The 22,316-nt window shown below is 38.7% G+C and overlaps 1 protein-coding gene across 9 annotated transcripts in view; it reads left to right on the top strand.

Moving 5' to 3' along the window:
• The first annotated feature begins 9,961 nt into the window (after window positions 1–9,961).
• Window positions 9,962–22,316, top strand: part of SMARCA4 (SWI/SNF related BAF chromatin remodeling complex subunit ATPase 4) — a 67,407-nt gene continuing 55,052 nt past the window's right edge. For 4 of the 9 annotated variants that reach the window (XM_088137661.1, XM_088137659.1, XM_088137658.1 and 1 more), the window contains exons 1-2: window positions 9,963–10,207; window positions 19,919–20,007. The gene's annotated coding sequence lies outside the window, so the exon portion shown is untranslated. Of the gene's footprint in view, window positions 10,208–10,236; window positions 10,411–15,499; window positions 18,349–19,918; window positions 20,008–22,316 lie in introns of those variants that run through there. The other 5 variants (XM_007432500.4, XM_088137655.1, XM_088137660.1 and 2 more) reach the window with 4 other exon arrangements.

Genomic DNA, 22,316 nt, shown 5'->3' with positions numbered 1-22,316 from the left:
CTAAAATCCTAAGCAGTGAGACATATAATCACCCACAATTTATTAACACTATGCACCGCCCCTTAGGTAACTAGCATACAGATGCCAATAGGTGGCAGTAAATAGCAGTATACGTGCAAACTAGAAAAATAAATGCAGGTGGCCTGCTTTTGTAGTCAAAACAATTGTTTGCAGATAAGCGAGTTGCTTTTCTTCCCATGAGAATATCCTAACAAATGCTTCAGGTAATAATAACTGGCATGGCCTACTGGTTTGTTATGCAGGAGATAAATTGGGCAGGTCTAAAAAGTGAGCTCAACTCTTCTTAAGCTCACCCTGTGAAAAGACATCCTTTCATCTTGAATCTGTCCATAGCATCATCCTTCCCAGTTCAAGGGAATTTTGACACCTTCAGCTATATAGCTGAAGGGCTTGTCTCCATCAGTCGCCAGCCCTGCCCTTTGCACCAGCCAGTATGAGGAATCAATGTCCACTACCATATATAATTTCACCCAAATGCCACTGGGGAGTTGGGAGAGTTCAGTCTGCCTACTTATCAGTCACTCAGTGAATGAAGCTTAGTGGGCATTTTCAGGTCTTGACAAGATGATGTGGTAGTTCTGCCATTTACTCCTTGCCACGCAACATGCTTGCAGGATATACAGTAACAAGTATCACACTAAGCTGCTGAGTTATGTCCAATAAAACATATTTTTACAGTATTAGAAATGATTACTGAAGTTTTAATGCATTATATTATCAGTAGCTGTGTGCAAAATGGCTGATTGGAGTGTTCATATTTGGAGATAACAAATAACACATTTTAATTATTTTGAGTATGGAACAAAACTCACCTATGTCATAGTCCAAGAGTTTTGTAAAGTTCCAAGCAATGTGATTCAAGTGTTGTCTTGCCTCCTGCCTTTGGAATGTTATCTTATGAATTTTCCTCCCTGAGAAACTACAACAGCAAGAATTGGCCATGTCCCTTGCTGCTAATGGTTTACACTGGGTAGGGTAGCCCACAACAGGTGTGTAGTGCTGTTTGCTAACTACATGCATACACATTAAAAAGAAGTCTCTCTCTCTCTCTCTCTCTTATTGTTTTCTGTAATGGTCATGTATTTTGTCATTTCCTAGGACCTAGGCCATGAAGATTATGTGACTATACACCATCAACTGGACACAAAGAGAAAATGCAGAATAATATTTATAGTGGCACTGCTAGAAACTGATAAGGTTTTCAAGAAAGAAAACTCCTGTGAAAATTGTAAAATCAAAATTTTCAAGCCCTCAGCTGAAACACTCATAACTTATCAGTGGGATCATAATCTTGCTATCACCAATATTATAAAAATATGAAAACCCTCATTGAAGTTTTTTTTGTAAAAAAATCTCTCACAATTTTCATCAGTCACAATCTGTTCCAAAGCTTCATTGTTCATGGCAGACAGTTTGTTGCCTTGGCAGCTATGATGTTTAGAGGAATGTATCAGAACCACTGATAATGAAACCAGTATCATTACCTTTGCACTTTTTTCCAACAAGAACAAAGTAAGTTTGGTCTAGTGGCTAAGGCACCAGACTAGAAACTAGGAGACGGTGAGTTCTAGTCCCAGCTTAGGCATGAAAGCCGGCTGGGTGACTTTGGGCCAGTCACTCTCAGCCCAACTCATCTCATAGGGTTGTTGTTGTGAGTAAAATAGGAGGAAGGAATATTAGGTATGTTTGCCACCTTGAGTTATTTATAAAAATAATAAAGGCAGGATAAATCTACCCCCCCCCCAAAAAAAACCCCGAATCATCAGTGAAAGGCTATGAAAAGGAATGAATCAAACAACAGTTCTAAAATGCCATGGTTCAATACGTGAAGTTTAATATCAGCAAATCAGGCCCCTAAAACAGCATTTGCAAGTGGTTCCTTTGTCCAGAAATCAGGTTACCACTTTGGATAGGATTGCATTGAACCTGAAGAAGCAGATCCATAATGTTCCTAGAACCATCAGTGGAAGCACAAGTGGCCTTCATGTCAAGGAGTGCTCTTTCAGTAGTGCTGGCTTTTCTAGCTGTTTTCTGGATAGGGGTAAGTTGGCCACAGTGATCCATGCACTGATAACCTCTAATTTTTTCTTTTCAAAAGTGCTGAATGTGGAGCTGCTTTGGGTTTGGCTTGGAAGCTGCACAGTTAGTGCAAAATACTGAAGAGGGCAGTCTAGCACAAATGTTGTCCATCTGTTCTGTAGGAACTGCCTACAGAACAGCCTGCTGCCTGCTGGTTTGCTACGAAGCTAAATTCAAAGTACTTATGGCATACAGTTATGATTCTTAAACTGTGAGTGTAAATATGAGAGTGGAAGCAAATACCAAAGCCCTATCAGACCATGCTCTGTGCTCTCTTCTCTGCTTTACTTGGAGAAGCCGAGAACCTTGTCTAGGAAGAGCAGGAAGGAAAGCCCTGCTCCAGCTTTACTTATGGAGTGCACTTGGCTAGCTACCGTCTCAGCGAAAGGACATTATTCTCCCCACAAGGCAGAAAGTTACTTGGTGCACCACCCCCACCCCACCCACTAGGGGCTTCTGCTGGTCATTCAGAGCTGAGGGCTGCTTCCCGTAAGTGGGAATCTGAGGTCTGGTAAAGCAGGACACAGGACTGGAGGACTGGAGGAAACAACCTGGCAGTGTCTGTGTCAGGTTTCACACCACAAGCAGGACTTAACTATTTAGGCAAGATTACAAAAACTTCTGATAGGTAATATTTATTGAAGAAAATTATGAAGCCTTCAAAAAATTTAAGCAACTGCTGTTTCAAGAAGCTCTATACAGTATATAGAAACAATATTCAAAAATTTTTATATATCTTTCTCTTTCCCGTCGTATGTAACAAACTACAGTACTTGGTTCTGTCTTTTGAGCCTTGTTTCTATCTTCCTTTGTTTCTGCAACCATTTAATTTGTTTTAATTATGTTTTTCATTGACTGTGTAAGAACTCTTAGTCCTGCAGAGGTACTGAGGAGGCACAAAAAACTACTCCCCAGCTGATTTCCCAGATGCTCCAAGAAAGCATTGGGTGGTACTTACACAGTGGAATCTGCCTTAAATTTGGCAACCTTCACTGCTTCCCTAACACTTTGGACTTGCACATGGTACCTGAAAGAGGTGCCAATCCCTTTTTGCAAATATGGGGAGGAGGCAATTGTGTCTAAACCATGAGAGGCTGCCCATCAGCAGGAGGAGTCAGGCCATCTTCAGCCAAGGTGGGGAGAGGCAAAAGGTTCAGAAAATGGGTTCCTTTGCTCAAGAGCTGCATACAAAGTATTAATGACTCTCTACTCACATCCCCCTTCCAAGAATTCAGAAAGCCATCTTGACTTGGGCAGCTCCAGGCAACCATAGTTGGTGACCCTTGCAATTGTTCTGGTTGTGCCAATTGGCCAAATGTGAATTCTGCCTTAAGGACCCTTCCATCCCCAGGTTTCACCTCCAAGAAATCAGAACTTGTAAAATGCCATTTGATGTCCTTGACAATTCCTTAACAGGGTTTGGTGCCAAAGTTCTATAATTAATCTGCCTGACCTGTATGAGAAAGTGGGGAAGGGAAGGCAAAGTAAATGCTACAAAGCACCTTTTTCACCCTTCATCCAATAAATGTCCCTATTATTTTCTTCCTCCCCATTATCAGGCAATTCTGCTAGAGGCTTTTTTGGGAGGGCAACTTACAAGCTTGCAAGCCTGTTGATTTGGCTGATCTGGAGAAAGCCAAGCAGGGTCAGACCTAGTTAGAACTTGACAGCTGGCTTGTCCAGGCAGAATAAATGCAAATTCAGGGCAGCAAGTTTATCCAAGCAAGCCTGTAGTGAGTCCTGGCAGGGCTCCAGCTCTGAATACACAAGCCTCATGGCATGCTCATCCAGTCCAGCAACAAAGTCAGAATTGTATATAACTGCTGCTAGAAGGAGCAAATATCAGTCCAAAATAATTGTTGGATGGAAAATGAGAGCGACTGTCTTAAAAACAAAACCCAGATTTCAGAAGTAATAAAAAGCAAAGCAAGCTCATCCTTTCCATTAAAAATAAGCTTTTATATTTGGTGGTGCTACTTATTTCTGATGAAGTTTGTTATTTCATAAAGTTGCAGAGTTCTATTATTGTTTTATTTTATATTAATTAAAATCAACTATTAAAAGTTAGTGACATTTTTATTTCTTGCACAACCCTAACCATAATAAAATAATTAGCTTCATTCATTGGGGGAGAGAGAGTCACAAAAATTCATTTACCATTCTGGAAGGTCACAGCACTGCTAAACTTATTTTTAACATCTTTTTATTCTCTGTTCTGTTTTGACGTTTGTATTTTTATTTATTGTTTTTAGCTTTGTTGTATGCAGCCCAGGATCGTCTGTGGTGAGATGGGTGGCTATATACACTGGTTTAATAAATAATAAATAAACTGCTAAGCTGGATCTAGGCTCAACAGCTGGCAGCCCCTGGCAATACCTTGCTGATCTTCTCTGGGCTCAGAAGCTAAGCAGTGTTGGGTCTGGTTAGTACCTGGATAGATCTACAGAGAGCTAGACTGGCAAGGCAAAAAAATCCCAAGGCAGACAAGGGCAAACCATGTCCGTATTGCTAATAAGAAAACTACTTGGGTGTTCCCATTAAGTCACCAGGAGCTGAAGACTTTATTTTTTTAAGAGCATACAAAGCCCAATGTGGCTTAGAACCTGTATATTTGATAGGATACTTTTTCCTTTAGGTATGTATAAACTACAGTTTGATGGGGATGCTCTCCTGAAGGTATAACATTTGCCAGGGCAGTGACCTGAAAGCTTGAACTGTATATACAATGCTATTATGGAATTCCCCCTTTGCCGTATTTCAATATCAGCTTAAAATGTATGTTTAGCCAGGTCTTCTGTTAAATGGGTGTTGTGGTACTTTCTGATCTAGTTTTATATTGTCCTATATCATAGTTTTTGATTTATTTATGATTTTAAACACATTTTCACAAGCTTGTTCTGAAATATTATTTTAATTGTTTAAATATAGTGAACATTATTTTTAATTATTCTTCATACTGGTATTTGTTTTTAAGGATGAAAAGAAATTGGTTTTTAAAATAAATACTGTTTCTATATATGACTAACACCATATTCAAAATAAATGTGTAATGACATTATTATTACACTCTTTATCCTCCTGTTGTATCAGTTATACAAAAGAACCATTAAAAAGTTTCAAGAAATCATGTAGTAATTTTGTTCTTCGCTTGGTTATTCCATTAAATCCTTGCAACCAAACCAGATTCATTTGATCAGAACTGGTACAATTTCTTATTCTGGAGATAAATATATAGGTAGTCCTTGACCTACAACCATTCATTTAGCAACCATTCAAAGTTATGATGGCGCTGAAAAGTGACTTATGAATGGTCCTCACACCTTATGACCGTCACAGTATCCCTGCAGTCACATGATCAAAATTCAGGCACTTGGCAACTGGTTTACAATGGTTGCAGCATCCCAGGGTCATGTGATTGCCATTTGCAACCTTACCAGCCAGCTTCTGACAAGCAAAGTCAACGGGGAACTGTGTGATTCATTTAATGACTGCTGTGATTCACATAATGACCATGGCAAAAAAGGTTGTAAAATCATGCAGTCACATGATGCCTCACTTAACAACTGCACTGCTTAACAAAGAATTTTCTGTAATAATATTGTTAATGATAACAACAATATTATTACAATTGCGGTTGTAATAATATTGTGGTCCAAGTCCACTTGGAGGACTACCTGTACTCTAAAATCTCATTGCCACTGCCCCCAAATAACCACATAATTCTTTTATTTATGCTATCTCTTCTATCAGTTCTTCCTGGTAGCACAATATCTTAGATATAGGAAGACGTTAACATTCTTTGTCATTTACCAAGAGCCGAATATGAACAATTAAAACTAGTTAAAAGTAACATTACAGTATGTGAACAGATTCTATAGCATATAAACTGTTTCTGTTTCCTTCTTAATTCTTAATCACAGAATGATTGTTACTGAGAAATCTGAAATGGTGAGGCAGGAATAAGCACTGTTCAGACCTGTGTAAATGTGGAGAAGGTGCATTCCAATTTCAAAGCTAGGAAAATGAAAAGAACAGCCAAGAGGTCACTGACTTGAAAAGACAGGAGAAAGAGGTTTAAGATTTAAAACCTCTTGGTTGAAGCTCTATGGCCACCTTAGTTTTAGAAGCCAATGTAAATCAAGGTAGAGGAAGTTGTTCCAAATTTCCCAAAGATAAGGTAAGTTGATCTCAAGAAATCTCATGAAACTTCTACATTTGCTCACACCTCAAGCCTTTGTCTAAGCAATTGCTCCAACTACTTCTTAAGGAGCTGGTTTCAATATGACAAGTGCTGAACATATTAGCCAAGAGAGTTGGCTTTATGGCAGATTTAGTCTAGATAATTTATAGTTCTCAGCTAGACCTCAGCTTTAACTGTTGCAAAGCACAAACATCTGTAGTTAAACAATTAGAATGTAAACTCAAATTTTTTTCAGGGGCAACTATGAGACTATATCCTAATTCATTTAACATAGGCACATTTGGCATCCAAAGCAGGAGTGGATTCATCAGGATGGGAGGGAAAAACAGCTATATTATCTTGTCTTTCCAGTATTTTATCGTATAATTATCATGTTCTCCAAATTTGATAGGAATATTTGGATAATTTTATCTTCTATTGTTCACTTTTCCATGTTTCCCCAGAGAAATCCCACATTTGGACTTTTTTTCTAGATATGTTGTGTTTTGCCCAATTTCTGTATCAATTTATATGGGTAGCAAAAAAATTCCATATAAAATATTTGTATATATTTTGTATATATCTATTTCATACTTTTCTGTATTGTGTAAAATGTATTTTGCATATTTTTGCAGATAATTTTTGTGTAGCAAAATGCACTTTTATTTTTTTCCTAACAGATGTATTATTTCATATATTTCTCGAGTTTTGGATTGTGTCACAATTTTCTAAAAAAGTATGACTTCAGTAAGTACATTTTTCAGGTATTCTTATTTAATCAGGAGCTTTGAAATCAGTATGTTCTTGGAGCTCTGTCCTTTGAGAGCACTCTTTTGATACTATAGTCCAGCAGATCAATCTTGTATATGGCTTATTCAGAAACAAACATCTCCGTGGCCTAGTCCCACATAAATAGGTTCTGAAGTATTGCTCTTGTACTCTGTCTACTACCTGAACTTTTTATTAAGGTCAAACTATATATTACAATACACAGTATGCAACTATGTTTTTTTAAAATTTAACATAAGCTTAAAGGAGGAAAAGGAAAAGGAGGCTGTATTTTTTTCACAGACGATTTAAAAAAAACAAAAACAAAAATTATCCACTAGTACAATGGAAAGTATCTGTTTTATCCCCTGAAGTTTATAACTGATTTAGTCAAGAGAAAATCTGAAGAACTTTGTCAAGACAACCCCAGTATCCATGCTCCCAATTTAAGTTTAAAATAAAAACCAAAGTTTAAATGTCTTACCATACAGTTACTCAGGCCACACAATAAATCAGATATACTCAAGATGGGATTTCAACTGAATATAATTTATTCTGTCTATAGGCAATACAATAGTGCCCATTGTATCACTATATCATGGGACGTATTCTCCCAGGACCTGCAAAATGCTCTACAGATTTATTTATTTAAAGTTAACAATGATTTATTTTTCTTACATTTTTCTCAATATGGAAGAGGGAGGAGGAATTCAGAAGGATATGTTGCTTTCAGCCATCTACTTTTGGGTCCTTTGTGAATCCAGAGAGATACAGGAAGCAACTAGAGACTAGCACTAACTAGTAGCTAGTTAGTGATAATAGAGTAACTGAGCAGGAGAGATTTAGAACTACAGTAAATCTCTCCTGGTCAGTTGTTCTATTGTCACTAACTAGCTACTTAGAACTGTATTTTTTATGGGATTCATTTACAATCCTGCCTTAATTCACCAGGACCCTAAGAGGTGTGCAACATTACAACAATACAAACACATTTAAATAAAAACAATATAATTAAATAATGCAATTAAACAATACAATTAAATAATATACATTGATACACATTAATAATAAAACCATTCTGACACCAGTGATTCCCCACATGCCTTCTGAAAAAAAAAAACAGTTTTTACAACCTTCCAAAAGGCCATGAACATAAAAGCCACCCTCACCTCAGGAGGCAAGCTGTTCCAGAATGAGCTGGGAAAATGGAGATGACCCTGGAGACTTCTGAGTGATTAGATATAATAGAAAGGAATGGGCAGATAGAGATAGGGAGACTGAGAAGCAATCTCATCTGGTTGGGTGGAGGATCTGTCTATGGATACAGGGTGTGGCATTTTTATGTCCATTTAAAAGACATTTAGTGTGCAGTGATGATCCAGAAAAAAGTGAGATGGCTAAATCATGTGGCTAAGAAAATGGAGTAAGAGTCTGAGGGTGATCTCATGAGATCAAGAACTGGGGTTTAAACAAGTGGTTTGGTGCCTTGGAGCTTGTTATCTTACCCTTACCTTGTATTTGTTACTTCTGTTTTAGCATCATTAGTTTGCCTTCCTGTGAAATGTGCTTGTTTTATAAAAAAAATTGAGACTTCAAATGTGTGTTTTAAGGCATAGATTTTTCCAGGGCTCATATTAAATTGTTGCCAGGCAAGAGGACACTTTTAGCCTCAACAATCTGTCTTTCTGTAAAATGGATTTCTGTAGAAGCAGAAAAGTGGGTTCCAAGGCTATTTTCTGTGGAACTATCTTCTCTCAGACCAGCAGGCAGTTTTCTAGCTTTGTCTCCAGAATCAGTTCTTTCTCCTTGTTTGCAAACACACATAAGTACACAATACTGACAGCTTCTCTCCAATACCTGTAATATTTGCTAACTCTCAAGGAATTAAAACCTAAGGGGGGGGGGGGAGAGAGAGAGAGATGTATGTACGTATGTATATAGGATTCTTCAGCCTACCCCCTCCATGTGCCTTAGCCTACATCTGCACACTTTTAGATCCATTCGTGAACTAGTGGCAAGATGTATCCCCTTTGGGGATTTAACTTCTACCGACTCGTATCGGTAGTCGTATGGTTAATGTTAATATTGAACATTCAAAATGTTAGCAAGCCACCCTTCTTGCTTCGCTTCCCTCCCGCGCATTTTTCCATCTTCTAGGTCAACTGAACCTTTTCTATTAAATCCTCTTTTAATACCTCACCTTTCAGTCCATTAAGGAAACAGAGGCAACTCACTTGACATGGACCCTTAAGGAAGCATCCAAGCGAATTACTTCGCCTCAACGGCTGCTAGGTTTACATGACTAAAGCCCCTTCCCCCCCCCCCGTATTCCCCTCAGCCGCAGTGGTACTAGCAATGCGCAGGCGCACCGACAGCCGCCGCCGCCGGCTCTGATGGGCGTTGGGGGATGGGAAGAGAGAAACTTAGGAAGGCTAAGCAAGTCCGCGCGCGCGTCTCCCTCCAGCCAAGCGCGTCTCCATATTAACTCCTCCCCTCGCAAAGGAGCGCGAAAGATCCTTCCTTCGCCACTTTATTGGCTGAGGCTAATGAAAGAGGTGGGACTTGGAAAAAAAGATCCGCCTTCCCAAATAATCATCTGCGTCTACCATCCTTCTTCTGTCTACTGTACTCTGCTATAATGCTATCCAGCGCTTTTGAGCTTTTTTTAAAACAAATCAGATCGAGTCACTTAGAAAGAAAATGGAAGGATGAAAATAAAAATGTGAGGCGCCTTGCTATTGGTCCGTTGATGACTACGTAATTCTCTAAAGGTTTTCTCGCACTTCCTCTCCCTTGTGATTGGCCAATGGGTAGCAAGTCTTTGGAAGGGGGCAGGTGTTAAGATTCGGGAGTTCTGTTAAGGAAGAGTTCCCTGATTGGTCGAAAAGATAAGCAGGTTCAGACGAGAGCGAGCGCGCCCCCTTGCCGCGTCTAGCCGGCTAGGAACGAATGAGCGCGCGCTCCTGAAAAAACTCGTCTAGCCTGTTAGGAGGGCACGCGCGCGTGCTGTATGGTGCTACCTATTGCGGGAGCGCGCCGTGAGGGGAGGGGGAGCCGGAGCATCTCTTTCACACGCGCGGCGGCAGCGGCTCCTCCTTTGTTCACCCCCACCCACCGCTCTAGAGCTCTCGGGCCGCCTGGCTGGCGGGGGCCGGCACGGTAAGGTGGGGGGAGAACGTTGATCGCGCACGCGCGTGGATGAATGAATGAGTGAGTGAATGAGTGACCGTGTGAACGCATGAGAATGAATCGGGAGGCTGCGGGGGGCAACCTCAGCAAAATCAGCACGTCCTGATCGGATGTGGGGGCGCCGTAATTTTCCTCTCGGAGCCGGAGTCTCATCTCTGCGATCGGCTTTGAGGGTAAGAAGGTAAAGGCAGGCGGGGGTGTGCCGTGTCCGCCTCTTTATGCCCCCCCCCCCCAGCATCCTTTCCTCTCTCGCCCCCCAGCCCTCCTACCGGCATACAATACTTCCTCCGTCCCCCACCCTAGCCTTTGCATCCTTTTTGGTACTTCTAAGCATCCTTGTTATTGATTTTTCAAGCTCTTTGTGGGAATGGATTCCTTCCTGGCGTGTCCTATTTAGGCTTCAGTAGTTCATTTATTATTCATTTTATATCCCTGCTCTTTGACATTTCTCAACTTATTTTTCCCCAGATTTCCAGCACAAACCTATTAGTAAGCTGTAGGGGAAAATGGAATTGGAAAAATGTAGAGTTGGGTTATATAATTTATTGAATTAATATGGCAACACGGAAAATCAGATTAATTTTTGCCGATCACAATGTAAACTTTATGTTCAGAAATATTTCAGAATGATAGTGAATGATAGCTTGGATCTCAGAGTCTTGGATTAAATACTCAACATGTAAATTCACTTCCCTTTGTTCATAGTCCTTCCCTGATATTGCTCATCTTCTTCTGTTGTCTCTTTTCACCTTTTGTACTATTGGTCTTTCTTCCATCCTACCATTCTGCAGCCCCACAAAGCAAAATCCCCAGAGTCTGTGCTTGCACTGCTCCTCTGCTGTATCCCTAGCTAGTCCATTGGTTCCAGCAATGGTGAGGAGAAAGTAGATTGTAGTCTGCTTGTATACCACAGTTTTAATGGATCATATACTGCTCTCTGGATGCTGAGATTATTGTAAACCATGTTGGACCAGGCAGGCCTTATTAGTAAGGGTTATCTATTGCTCTTACAAAAGAATGCTTATTCAGGATTGCTTGATACATTTTTCACTATTTTTAAGGGATCCTGCTGATTCTTTAAAACACAGTAGTTGATTGGGAGAATTCTGGTTTTGTGATGTTTAAAGTTGACTGTACACAAGTAAAGTTAGTCCATGCATCACTCCAGCTGCCTCCTTCACATTTTCTATCTCAAGGACTAACTCAGAGAGTTCTCCAATATGGCTTTTCTTCCAGCTACCTTTGATGTTGTCACTTCATCCCCTGATGGTCTTGGTTTTCATTTTGCTGAAGAATAATCCAATTTTCCTCAACCCATCCTCCCCCCCGGTGCCTTATTTCTAATTTCTATGGTTCTAGTCTTTGGTTCTGTGGTTTTTCCCACTGTTTTTAGCTTTGGTACTATTTTCCTAGTATTGCCTCATCCAAGTCTTATCCTCTTTCTTTAGGGAATGTCTATGTGTGTTGTTCCTCTTTTTCTTGTCTCCACTTTCCTATGGGCTAATTACAGCATTTTAAAGGGGTTTGGACTAAATCTGTTCAGCAAAAGGGGGTTAATAAAGATGTTATGTAAGACCCATCTCTGGTCCCTTGTAATCAAGGAATGGAAGTGCTTTCTACTTTACCCTCATTCTTTTTCTTCCAATCCCATTCCCTTATTTCTGTTCTGCTTTCCTTCCATTCATATATTCTTCTTCCTTCCTGACAGCCATTCACCAAGTTCTCTTCTCATCCTTAAAAATCTGGAGAACATGATCATGCTTTTGTGCAAACAAAGGCCAAATGCTGCACAAATTTCTCACTTTTCTGCTCTGCTCTTCTTGGAAGCAGTCAGAAATGCCAATCCAGTCTGAGGATGAGATCTGTGTAAGGCTTCCAAGAATACAAGAAAAAGCATATAGCCCTTTCAGATAATGCTAAAGGATGAGGCTCTAGAAATACAAAATAAATCAGGGACCATGCCTTTAGCCCTACTCCAAGATGGCACAGCTCTTCTGGTCTCCTCGTGTGGTGGGGGTAAAATTCAAAGACATCTTCATTTACAGAGACTTTCCCTCTCATTAATGACCCAGATTTTCCAGGGTTAGGGTCCTTTATTCCCTGGTGAACCAGCATAGATATTCTTCTCAATTAAAGAGCCTGGGATTGTGCAGTCTCGAGCTGGACTGAATATGTGGCCCTACAGATAAGCTGCATTTGTGGAAGCTCTTTATTAACAGCTGAAGAGGGGTCTTAGGAGTTCCTCTCAAGGTGTTTTGATATTCCCCGATATACTGCTCAGAATAATTGTGCATTTCCACTCAGAAGTCCTCTGTAAATAGTGAGGGAATTTATGTGCTTCCACATGCTCAAGATTGGCCAACTGATGCCAGAAGTGCAAAACCTGAGGCTCCAGGCTGCAGGTAGGCTCCAGATGTGTTAGATATAACCCCCATAAGCCTCCAAAAGTTGCCACGTTAAAAGTATGATTTGATAAATAGACAAAATGATTAAATACATGCCTGTAGAGTAATTGAATTAACTATATTTCATTTTAATTAAATGGATTTAAAATCAAATTTAGCTTTTTTCCCAGTCCTGCCTATTACTTTCCAAAGTAATTCCAAAGAGGAATTACTTTCCTCAGCACACTGCTTAAAGAGATCAGACATGGCCCTTGGCCCAGAAAAAGCTGGACCCTACTGCCTTCTGCTTGCTTTCCAACTACTTCCAACTAGTCTGGGAGCCTAGCATGAGGTGCGAATGTCCCATGGTCTCTTCTAAAAACAACAAAAAGAGGATCTTTTATTTTACCCTTTGCAACTGAGGAGAAATAGGAAGCAGGCAAAATAAGGTGCATCTGTTCACTTTATGATTGCAGTCTGGAAGTCATGGTTGCTTCGTACCTAACACAGAGCTGAAGGATTTGCCTCATTCCTCCCCTTCCAGCACCAGAAGGACATCTTGGCCTCCTGGGGAATGTTCTAAAGCACCTAACTGTTTCTAGCAATTGTATTCTGCTTTTCTTTTTCTTTTTTTCTTCATCTGCAGGTAGACTGGTCTCCTAAGCCTGGGGATTCTTATCATAGCTCCTGATGACTCTCAAAGGCAACATGCTTTTTCTCTCAGCTGCTCTTGGCTCTGTTTTCCACCTCTTGCTTACCTTGAGGAAACCTTCCCTTCTTATTTATCTCTCCCCATCTTGTTTTATTTATTTGTATTTATGAATTTATAAACTGTTCCAGTTGAGACGAAACTAAGTGATGTATAAAAGCAGCAGCCGCAGCAGCAAATGGGGACATTGTTCTGTGCTCGGACAGTTTTTCTTTCTTCTGTCTTCCACAGGAAGATTTTCTCCTTTGCTCCTGTTGTGTTCCTCATTCTTTTCCCTGAATACTTTATCATAATGAGGTAAACAGTCTGGCAAGGTAGAGCCTTTTGGAAAATGAAACATTTCCACTATTTCCTTCATAATTTATACTGTATTATTTTGGCCCCAAAATAAGACATAACAATATTGAGTGCATTTGCTCTTGCGCTTAAAGGCAAAGAAGCATTTTAAAATGTTTTGTTTTTTGACTAAATGCTGTCATGATGTTCAAAATTGTGCTAACCATGGTTGGGCTTAACTATGGTTAGTGAAAACAAGTCATTTTCAAACTATAACTTATATATTAGGTTGTTTCCACTAAAGTTGAATCAAGACCAATTTAAGATTCACACATAGTGCTAAACACTATTTAATCTGAAATGGAAGTGGAAACTTGATTCTGTATAATCCTGACGCTATTCTAGGATTTACAACTAACCTGCCAGATTAGTTAAATAAAGAGATTGAATTAAATTACTAAAAGCAAACAAAAATAAATAATTTTTCTACTGCCATCTTTATAAGACTATAATTTACTACTCCTTTATTTTTTATTTTGTGCCTTCAAATCAGCATTGACTCCTGGCAACTGCCTGGACAAGTCCTTGCAGTACTGCTACTAGTACTACTACTAACCCTTCTGTAAACTTTCTTGATGATTGTTGGGGTAAATTCACAAAGACCCTTAAAAAGTTTCACTCAAGTTCAGAACTCAAATCCTGTTGCCCAAATATTTTAAGGCTTTCCAAAAAACCTGTTGTGACTGATTACATAAAATGGATGAGATTCTTTTGATTAAAAGATCAGAGATCCACCACTATGGAATCCTTTAAATAACTATATAATCTAGACGATTTACAGATAGTACTTGCTTTATCTGGAATCAGGCTGGAGTTTATTCCCATTCCCTCTGCAATATTTATTCGTTGTTGACAGGTTGGTTCTCTGTGATTAAGTCACTAACTCAGTAACATTCTCTATCATGCCATTCCTTGAACTGGACAAATTTATCCTCTTACTTGATTAGTGGATGAACAAGGAATGGGATAAGAGAAGATGGACAGGAGAAAAATATGTTTCCATCTTATCCAGGCTTCTGAATACAGTTTTAAATTTGTATTTAAGTGGTTTTTATTCATTTCTTATCATCCAAAAGAAATGGTAAATCTTGTTCTTTTTTTATACTTACAAATACATGATGATATTCCTTGTAGTCTATCAGATCACTTAGAAGGTTTTGGTATTGGAAGTATCTGAAAAAGAAACAAAAAATTGGAGGAATAGTCACTCACCTCTTCCTGTTTTCCTACTCATGATGAAGAATGATGTTGCCAAGTTTTAAATTCTGTTCTAAGCAACAATTGAATTGCAGCAAATGTTTTGTGATAATTATTTCTAAATATTTAAATCCACTAGGGCTAACATGTAAACCAGTTGCTCCTGTAGTGCTCTACAGTATTAATTTATAGATAAATGATAAAATGTAAAATTATACATATGCCTAACAATATATATGCAAACAGTTTTATAATTTTCTGTGAATATTAGAAAATATATAGAAGTGCTGCATAAAAATCCACTCGGTTTCTATAAACCCAGATTTATCATTGAGAAACTCCCAATGAAACTATCATTGAAACAGTGCTCTTCTAAAGTGAGGAAAATTGCATTGACAGAAAAATTAACTTGCCAATAAAAATGTTTTAAAATCCTATAATAAAAAAAATAGATTTACTCAAATGTGGATACCATTTATTAGTGATATTACTAAGGTTCTTCCTAATAATTTCCCCTACTGGTACAGATACCATTTTGAATTAATACAGTAAATATTAATGCTTAATATTTGTACTTTCTTCAATTATATACATATTAATACTCCCAGGGTAACAGCTTCACTTTTTTCCTTTTTTTTTTTTTTTGGTCTTCTTTTTCTGTTTAGTTTATTCTGGCAATTTGGGGTTTTTTTTATGTTGATATTGTATTTTGTTAATAAAAAAAGCAATATTTTTAAAGTAATCTTCTGTAGAAAAAAAATCCAATTCTAAAAATGCTTTGTTTCAGAACATTAATAGTATAATGAATGCAATCAAATTAAGTAATCCCAGTTAAGCTTTTCTAATCAGTATCCTTGGGAAGCATCTAGATAAGCAGAATAATCTTAACGTGTTAATTGGAGCACCTGATCTCACATTTTCAAGCAACTTTCCAACAATAGACTGCAGGTTGGATGATGTCAGCAGCACCTGAGGGGGCAGAACGACAAAGGTAACAAGCGTCAAACCATACGAAGTGAGCCCCGCCTTCTTCTGTACATGCGTTGAGACGTCGCATGCACATCCAAAAAAGGCGGAGCTTGCAGCATGATGCTACTTTTGTCATCTTAATAAAAGCAAGATCCTGCAGATGCCCGTGCCCATGGCTCTCCCTCCCTGTGTGGAGGGGAAAGGTTCACCTCCATGGGAAAGCATTTATTGTTCAACTTTAGCAGGCATGCCTGGGAGCCGTTGGTTTCAACAGATCTTCAGCCAGCCGCTACTGAGACATAGCCTTTGAAAGCTTTTGGAGACTGGGAATTCCCGGCTTGGGAAAAACCACTTTTAGGAAGGGGAAAACCAGGGTTGGATTTCTCCCATCCAGATTGGAAATCTCCCTTCTGAATGGACCCTTCCCACACTGGCTGGGGAATTCTGGGAGTTGAAATCCAAGTGTCTGAAAGTTGTCAAGTTTGAGAGACACTGTTCTAAATAAAGGCCTGCCCCCCCCCCCCAAAAAAAAAGGCTGGAGAAAACTCTAAGGCACTTCTAGAAAGAGGTAACAAATCTCCACGGTTGGACATTTCACAATCTGGCTGATGTGCTCCCGGAGCTCCAAGGCTGTTTCCTGCTGAACCAGTTGGCAATTGACCATATAGGTATTATGTAACCATACAAGTTGATGTCATATGGTTGAAATAATAACAGTACTGCAATCCTGTGCATGTTTACCCAGAAGTACGCCCCACTGAATTCTGGAAACTGCTTCCTAAATATGTATAGACTTATGGAAGAAGTATTCTTTTAAGCTGTTGGTGGGCAACCTGTGGCCCCTGCTCCCTTCTTTGTAACTGTAGAGCCTCTTCTGACCATTGTTGCATGAAAGTGATGACAACGTTTTTCACCATTTTAGGCAGAATATATATGAAAATTGTAGTGAAAGTCTTACCACAGGCTTAACGGATTTTTTTTTTTTATCCTTTCCCCTCCAAGAACCAACTGGGGAAAAATCAGCCTATTGTCCCAGCTACTATGGCACTCAGGTCCCCCCTGCCCCCACAAAAAGTTGAGTTCTGTCCCTGGCCACAAAAAAGGTTGCCCACTCCACTTCTGAACTCTTGTTTTATGTGAACCTACTCAGTTTTGTACTTCAGTGTTGAAATTTGCAAGTTTTCGGAATTCTTAAATGGAAGTTACAACTCTAAATCATACTCAGAGGAATGCTAGGGAAAGAAAATTGTAAAAGGAATGCATGTATTAAGAGAGCTTATGAATGTTCACTCCACCACTTGCTTCAACCCACTTTGGGTTCTGGTTTCATCCAGTATGTGTAATCTCTCAACAGATTATCTCTGCAGAAATACAATCCTTAAAGGAAAAAGGGTTGCCTGGTGCAGCATATCATAATTTATATTTGCTAAAATTCCCTCCTTCATGCCATTATTTAAAAAGCACAAGCCACCTCTTTTTCACCTCTTCAGAACATGCTTTACTCCAGTCTTTGCTACCAATGGCTGCATTGTTTGGGAATGGTAGGAGTTGGTGGTACACATTTGGAGACCGTCAAGTATGAAAGGCAGATTTAAACATTTGAGATTATTTCTGTGTGTCCAGCTCAGCAATTCAAAAGATTTTTATGTGCCAGGGCTAAGATACTTTGCTAAACTCTGGTGCATTTAAGTGCTATTTCAGTGCTGAGACAAATACAGATTATATTTTGGCCATCAAAGTATGCCTTATGTCTTTTGCCTTGTGAAATTGGGCTAAATGGAATTTCATGGTAATATTTGCCACTTTAATGCATACTTAGGCTATGTGTAATCTTAATATTTCATTTAGTGAGACGTGTGTATTTTTCTTGATCTCTGTCAACTTGGCTCATCTGTTGGTGTTTGGTCTGATCTCCAAAATTTCATACCCAATTAGTTGGGGCTAAAGGTAGCACAGGACTCTTTGGCTGGTTTGGTTGTAATGAAAAACCATGCTTTCCCACAGTGTTTACAAACCATGATGTATCTGGCTTGTGCTCTCCCTCACCCATCTCTTCCTTTTTTTTTTAATGTTAAAGTGAAGATACTCTGGTGTCGAGCTGGAGTCATGGTGACTGCTTCCATGTACTTTTCTGTACTGGCAGCAGTTCAGAAGTTGTTTGCTATTGCCTTCTTCTGAGAGTTGTTTTTTGTTTTTTTTTACTTCCCAGTAATCTGAAGCCTTAATTCCCATTTTTTAGGTTATCCATATTTCCTGTTACCTTTAAATCCAGGGAGTTAGAATCTCCTTCAAGTTGAACTTAATTCCTAGTTGCTTTCATGAATACATCCACATAGATTTCTAGGCAGCAGTATGAAAGTGTTTGACAGTTGCCTTCTTCCAGGATGTTTTTCGACTTGCCAGTCAAACCTACAGAACTGGTATTCCTTGAAGGTTTCTCATCCAAGTGCTCATCAGATTTAACCTGCAGGAAGGTGAGCTAGTTGCTGCCAGCTGCTGAGACAAACTGTTGCTTAGTAAGTATTTCTGACTTGGATTCTTCCCATTACCAGCAAATTAACCCCCAGAGTAAGTGTGGCCCTTCACAGAAAAAGTTTCACTGCTCTTAGTTTAATTCAGGTTCTGCTTTCTAGAGTGTGAAGAATGTAACACCTTTGATAGAAGGTTATGACTTAGTTTAGGGCCAGAATATATCCTGCAAGATGTTCACATTCCATTTGGATTTCATTTTAAACAAAAGCATTTATTTTGTTTTTCCAGAAGCAATTGCTTCTTGAAAAGAAGTTTTATAATTCAAAAAAAAAAATTCCTGGCAGCAAATTATACAAGGCAAGAAGAGAGGAAGAGATGGAGAGGATATAAGCCTGCCTAAGCCTTGCTTTGTTATGAAGGGCCACCAATGTATGTAGTTGGCAGAGCAAAGGAAGCAAAACAAGGTTCATCTTTCACCCTAGAGGTTACCATCTAAATTTGACCAGTGGGGTGGTATCAACTCTGTGTGTTGTGATGATCTGGGTGTGAAAATAGAGAGGCCTTTGGAAGGAAATTGGCTGGGAGAAAAAAATGAGTACAAGGGATAAATGTGAATAAACAAAGAGTGAACACTTCAGAGGTGTATGGGAAAAGCATTTCCTGCAATCTCTCCTCTAAGGACTGTTTCCAATCCTCTGAACATACTTATGGTGCTTCTATGCAGTTGCTCCTCTTATCTTGAATCCTTCTTAAACTGATTCCTTCCTTTTGAGGAAAGATCTTTAAAAAGGAAGAAAGATATTAAAGCAGTATTCTTGGCATTCCAAGCAGAAAGAAATGTAGTTGCAAATGTAGTTGTATTCTTTCATTCTTCATGTGGAATGTATGGATAAACAGAGGAATGTATGGTTCCTTTCAAAATAATGTTTAAATGATATGCATAATATTATGTTTTCCTTCATATGAATGTAACTTGACTAATCCAGTATAGATCCTTTTTTGTGTGTGCCTTTGAGTTAGTCTTTACACCTGGCAACTACATGGGCAAGTCCCTGCAGTTTTCTTGGCAAGATTCCAGAAGTGGGTTGCCTTTGCCTTCTTCCTAGAGCTGAGACAGAGTGACTGGCCCAAGGTCACCCAGCTGGCTTTGTGCTGAAGGCAAGACTAGAACTCAGTTTCTCCTAGCTTTTAGCCTGATCCCTTTGACCAGTAGACCATAGTGGCTGTAGTATAGATGCTAGAATATTTAAATTAATTTTGTTTACAACCAGATGCCATCCAGATGTGTTAATTAACCACTCCCATCCTCCCCACTGGTAGAAGATGATAGGGTCTATTCAATACTTCAGAGAAAGCCTGAGAAAGGATTGTCTTATTTCTTTTGAGATTGATGTTTTCAAATATATTTCAAATGGTGTGTGTGTGCTGTTGTCACCCCCTCTCTGTTTTGGGTGCATCAGGTTGAATGTACAGTTTTCCAGAACTGGAATGTTGTAACCTTTAGTGTTGGGCATTATCCTAGACAAGCAGATGGTGACTATTTCACAACTTGAAGCTCTGACAGATTGCAGATATTTTGAATAGAAGAGTAAGTGCAGTTTTTTCCCCCAACAGAATTGGAATAGGTACTGGCAAAAGGGAGAGACCTCTCATCGCTATACAGGACCGATGTTATGAATTAATAAACACATTGAATTTCACAGGTAGGTGAAAGCAAAGAATGAGCGGTTTCCAAAAATGTTTAAAAGTATAAATAGAAAGCATTCCAGTGATATATTTTGTGTAGCATCAAGAACTTGGAGGTTAAAATTGAAAAAAAATATTTATTAAAATAATGAAACAGCACATTGCTATTGGTTTTTAGATATAATGTAGTTGGTCTTAATTTATTCCACTTGGTAGCTACTTTGGGTGATTGAGATCGCTCAATTTTTAATTCAAAAAGTTTTACTTTTTCTTATAAAACAAGCTAACCATGCTTTCACCCAGAGTTTTTAATTAAAATATAACATTTGATCCTCAAGCATGTTTCGGAATGGGATGTGGGCATGACCTCAAGTGGAATTCTGTCTAAATGAGAGAAAATGCAATAAGAAAAATCAGGTGGAAATGGTAGAATGGAAAGAAGGATCACAAACTAATGTTTTGGTGCAGGGGAACACTTTCCGTTTTATATCCCAAGACTGTCTCATGTGATTTCTCTTCCAATAATTTACTTGCAATAACTTGCATTAACAGTCATACAATTCTGGCTTATTGTGTGAACCTCTGCAGGGAACTAGCCTCCAGGTATATGGTAAAATACCCATTAGACAAGCAGACTGCCTTTAAGCAGAGGAAGCCTGCTGTCAGTGTAACTATATGCAGAGACAGTGGAATTTGGCTGCTGGAGTTCAGCTGTCCATGGAAGTACCAACTTATTAGCCTCATACTGGTTCCATGGAATCTCCTTGGGATTTTTCGTTAACATTTAAAATTGTTAAATGTACATAAGGCCGAGCTTAGCTCAGGAGCAAGCTGATGGGCATGGCTTGAAGGATGGGATAAGTAACATTTTTGGGGAATTATTTACCCATTTATAAATGGATGATCCAAGTAAAAGTTAGTTAAAACCAAAGTAATAGTCAGGGATATTTCCTTTCTTGTATATATTTTGGAAGTGTTTTGCTTTTTTAATTCAAAATGAATTACTTTTAAGTATAAAGACACATTAACTATGCTTTCACCCAAACCTTGAGGAATTTATTGACAAAGAAAAAAAAATATTAAAATCATATTCATGTAATGTGTTAAAGGTCCAACTTCTACTCTTTTGTTCCAGACCTTTATCTTCTGCTTTATTCATCCATTAATATCATCATCACTGTTGTCATCATCTATCCTGTTGATCAGTTACATTGCCTAATTTTTTCCTAACTGTATCTTCTTCTTTCCCACCTCCTCACATAATCATGTCCTTTCTTTAACTGAAACGCTGATGTGTCTTGGTTGTATCTCCCACCTTGCCTAATACAGTATTTTCCTTTTCAGTCCTCAGTTGTCTCATCTTCATCCATTCAATTCTTGCAGCTAAGTGCTACAAAAGGTTTTATAACTCTGTCTAGGTGATTTCCCTTCCTGTCCACTAGTCTACTTCTGGATACTTTCAACTAAGTCAAAACCCAACAAAATTCATCATGGTGTGAATCCAGTCACAATTTCTCTATATTTCTATTGTGACATGTTCCTACTGGGGCCTTTCTTCATCAAGCTTCCCCATATTCAGCCATCCAAACTTCTCTTGATCTGAAGTGATTCCATTAATTTTCCCTTGCTGCGCCTTATACTTGGAACTGTCTATTTAATTTAATTTAAGATCCTCTTCAGAATTCACATTTTCAGGAGCCCTTTGGATTATCAATTTAATACTTACATATTGTCACACCTAAATGAAAGTATGTAAAATTGAAATGATAATAAATTCTTCTCCGTGCCTTCGTGTCTTTTTCTCTCATTTCTCTATGTTGCAGTTTATAAGCTCTTTGGAAACGGCCATGTACATAAGGTGACTGTATTTAAATAATAAATCCTGCTACTGATTCTACTTTGGAGGGGGTTCAACTGTGAATTTTCTAGGACCATGGGATTTAACAGGGATTTAATGGAATCTGGTGAAGTTTTTTAATATATTTTTTAATTAGAATTTTTCAATACAATAAAAGCATACAAAATTAGAAGAATAAGGAAAAAAGAATATAGAAAATAAGAAAAAGAAAAGAAAGAAAACAGAATTATGACTTCCGCCCTTCCTTCTATTGAGTAATTGCCATCTTATTCTTTCCCCTTCCTCTTTGACCCTTTTTAATCCCCAAATCCATGAATCATCAGTTCAGTCTTATCTTCTTTCAATAAAAGTCCATGTAAGGCTTCCAGTCTTTTAAAAAAGTCTTTATTGTCATTTCCCTGACCGAACTGGTCAGCTTTGCCATTTCCGTAAGCTCCGTCAATTTTATAATCCAGTCTTCTGTGGATA

This window comes from Python bivittatus, unplaced genomic scaffold, assembly GCF_059951505.1.
Source record: "Python bivittatus isolate LINGU-HERP-01145 unplaced genomic scaffold, Pbiv_v1 ctg000220_np1212, whole genome shotgun sequence".
In the NCBI taxonomy this organism is placed as follows: Eukaryota; Metazoa; Chordata; class Lepidosauria; order Squamata; family Pythonidae; genus Python; species Python bivittatus.
The sequence above is the reverse complement of the archived record's forward strand: the minus strand, read 5'-3'. Positions and strand labels throughout refer to the sequence as shown.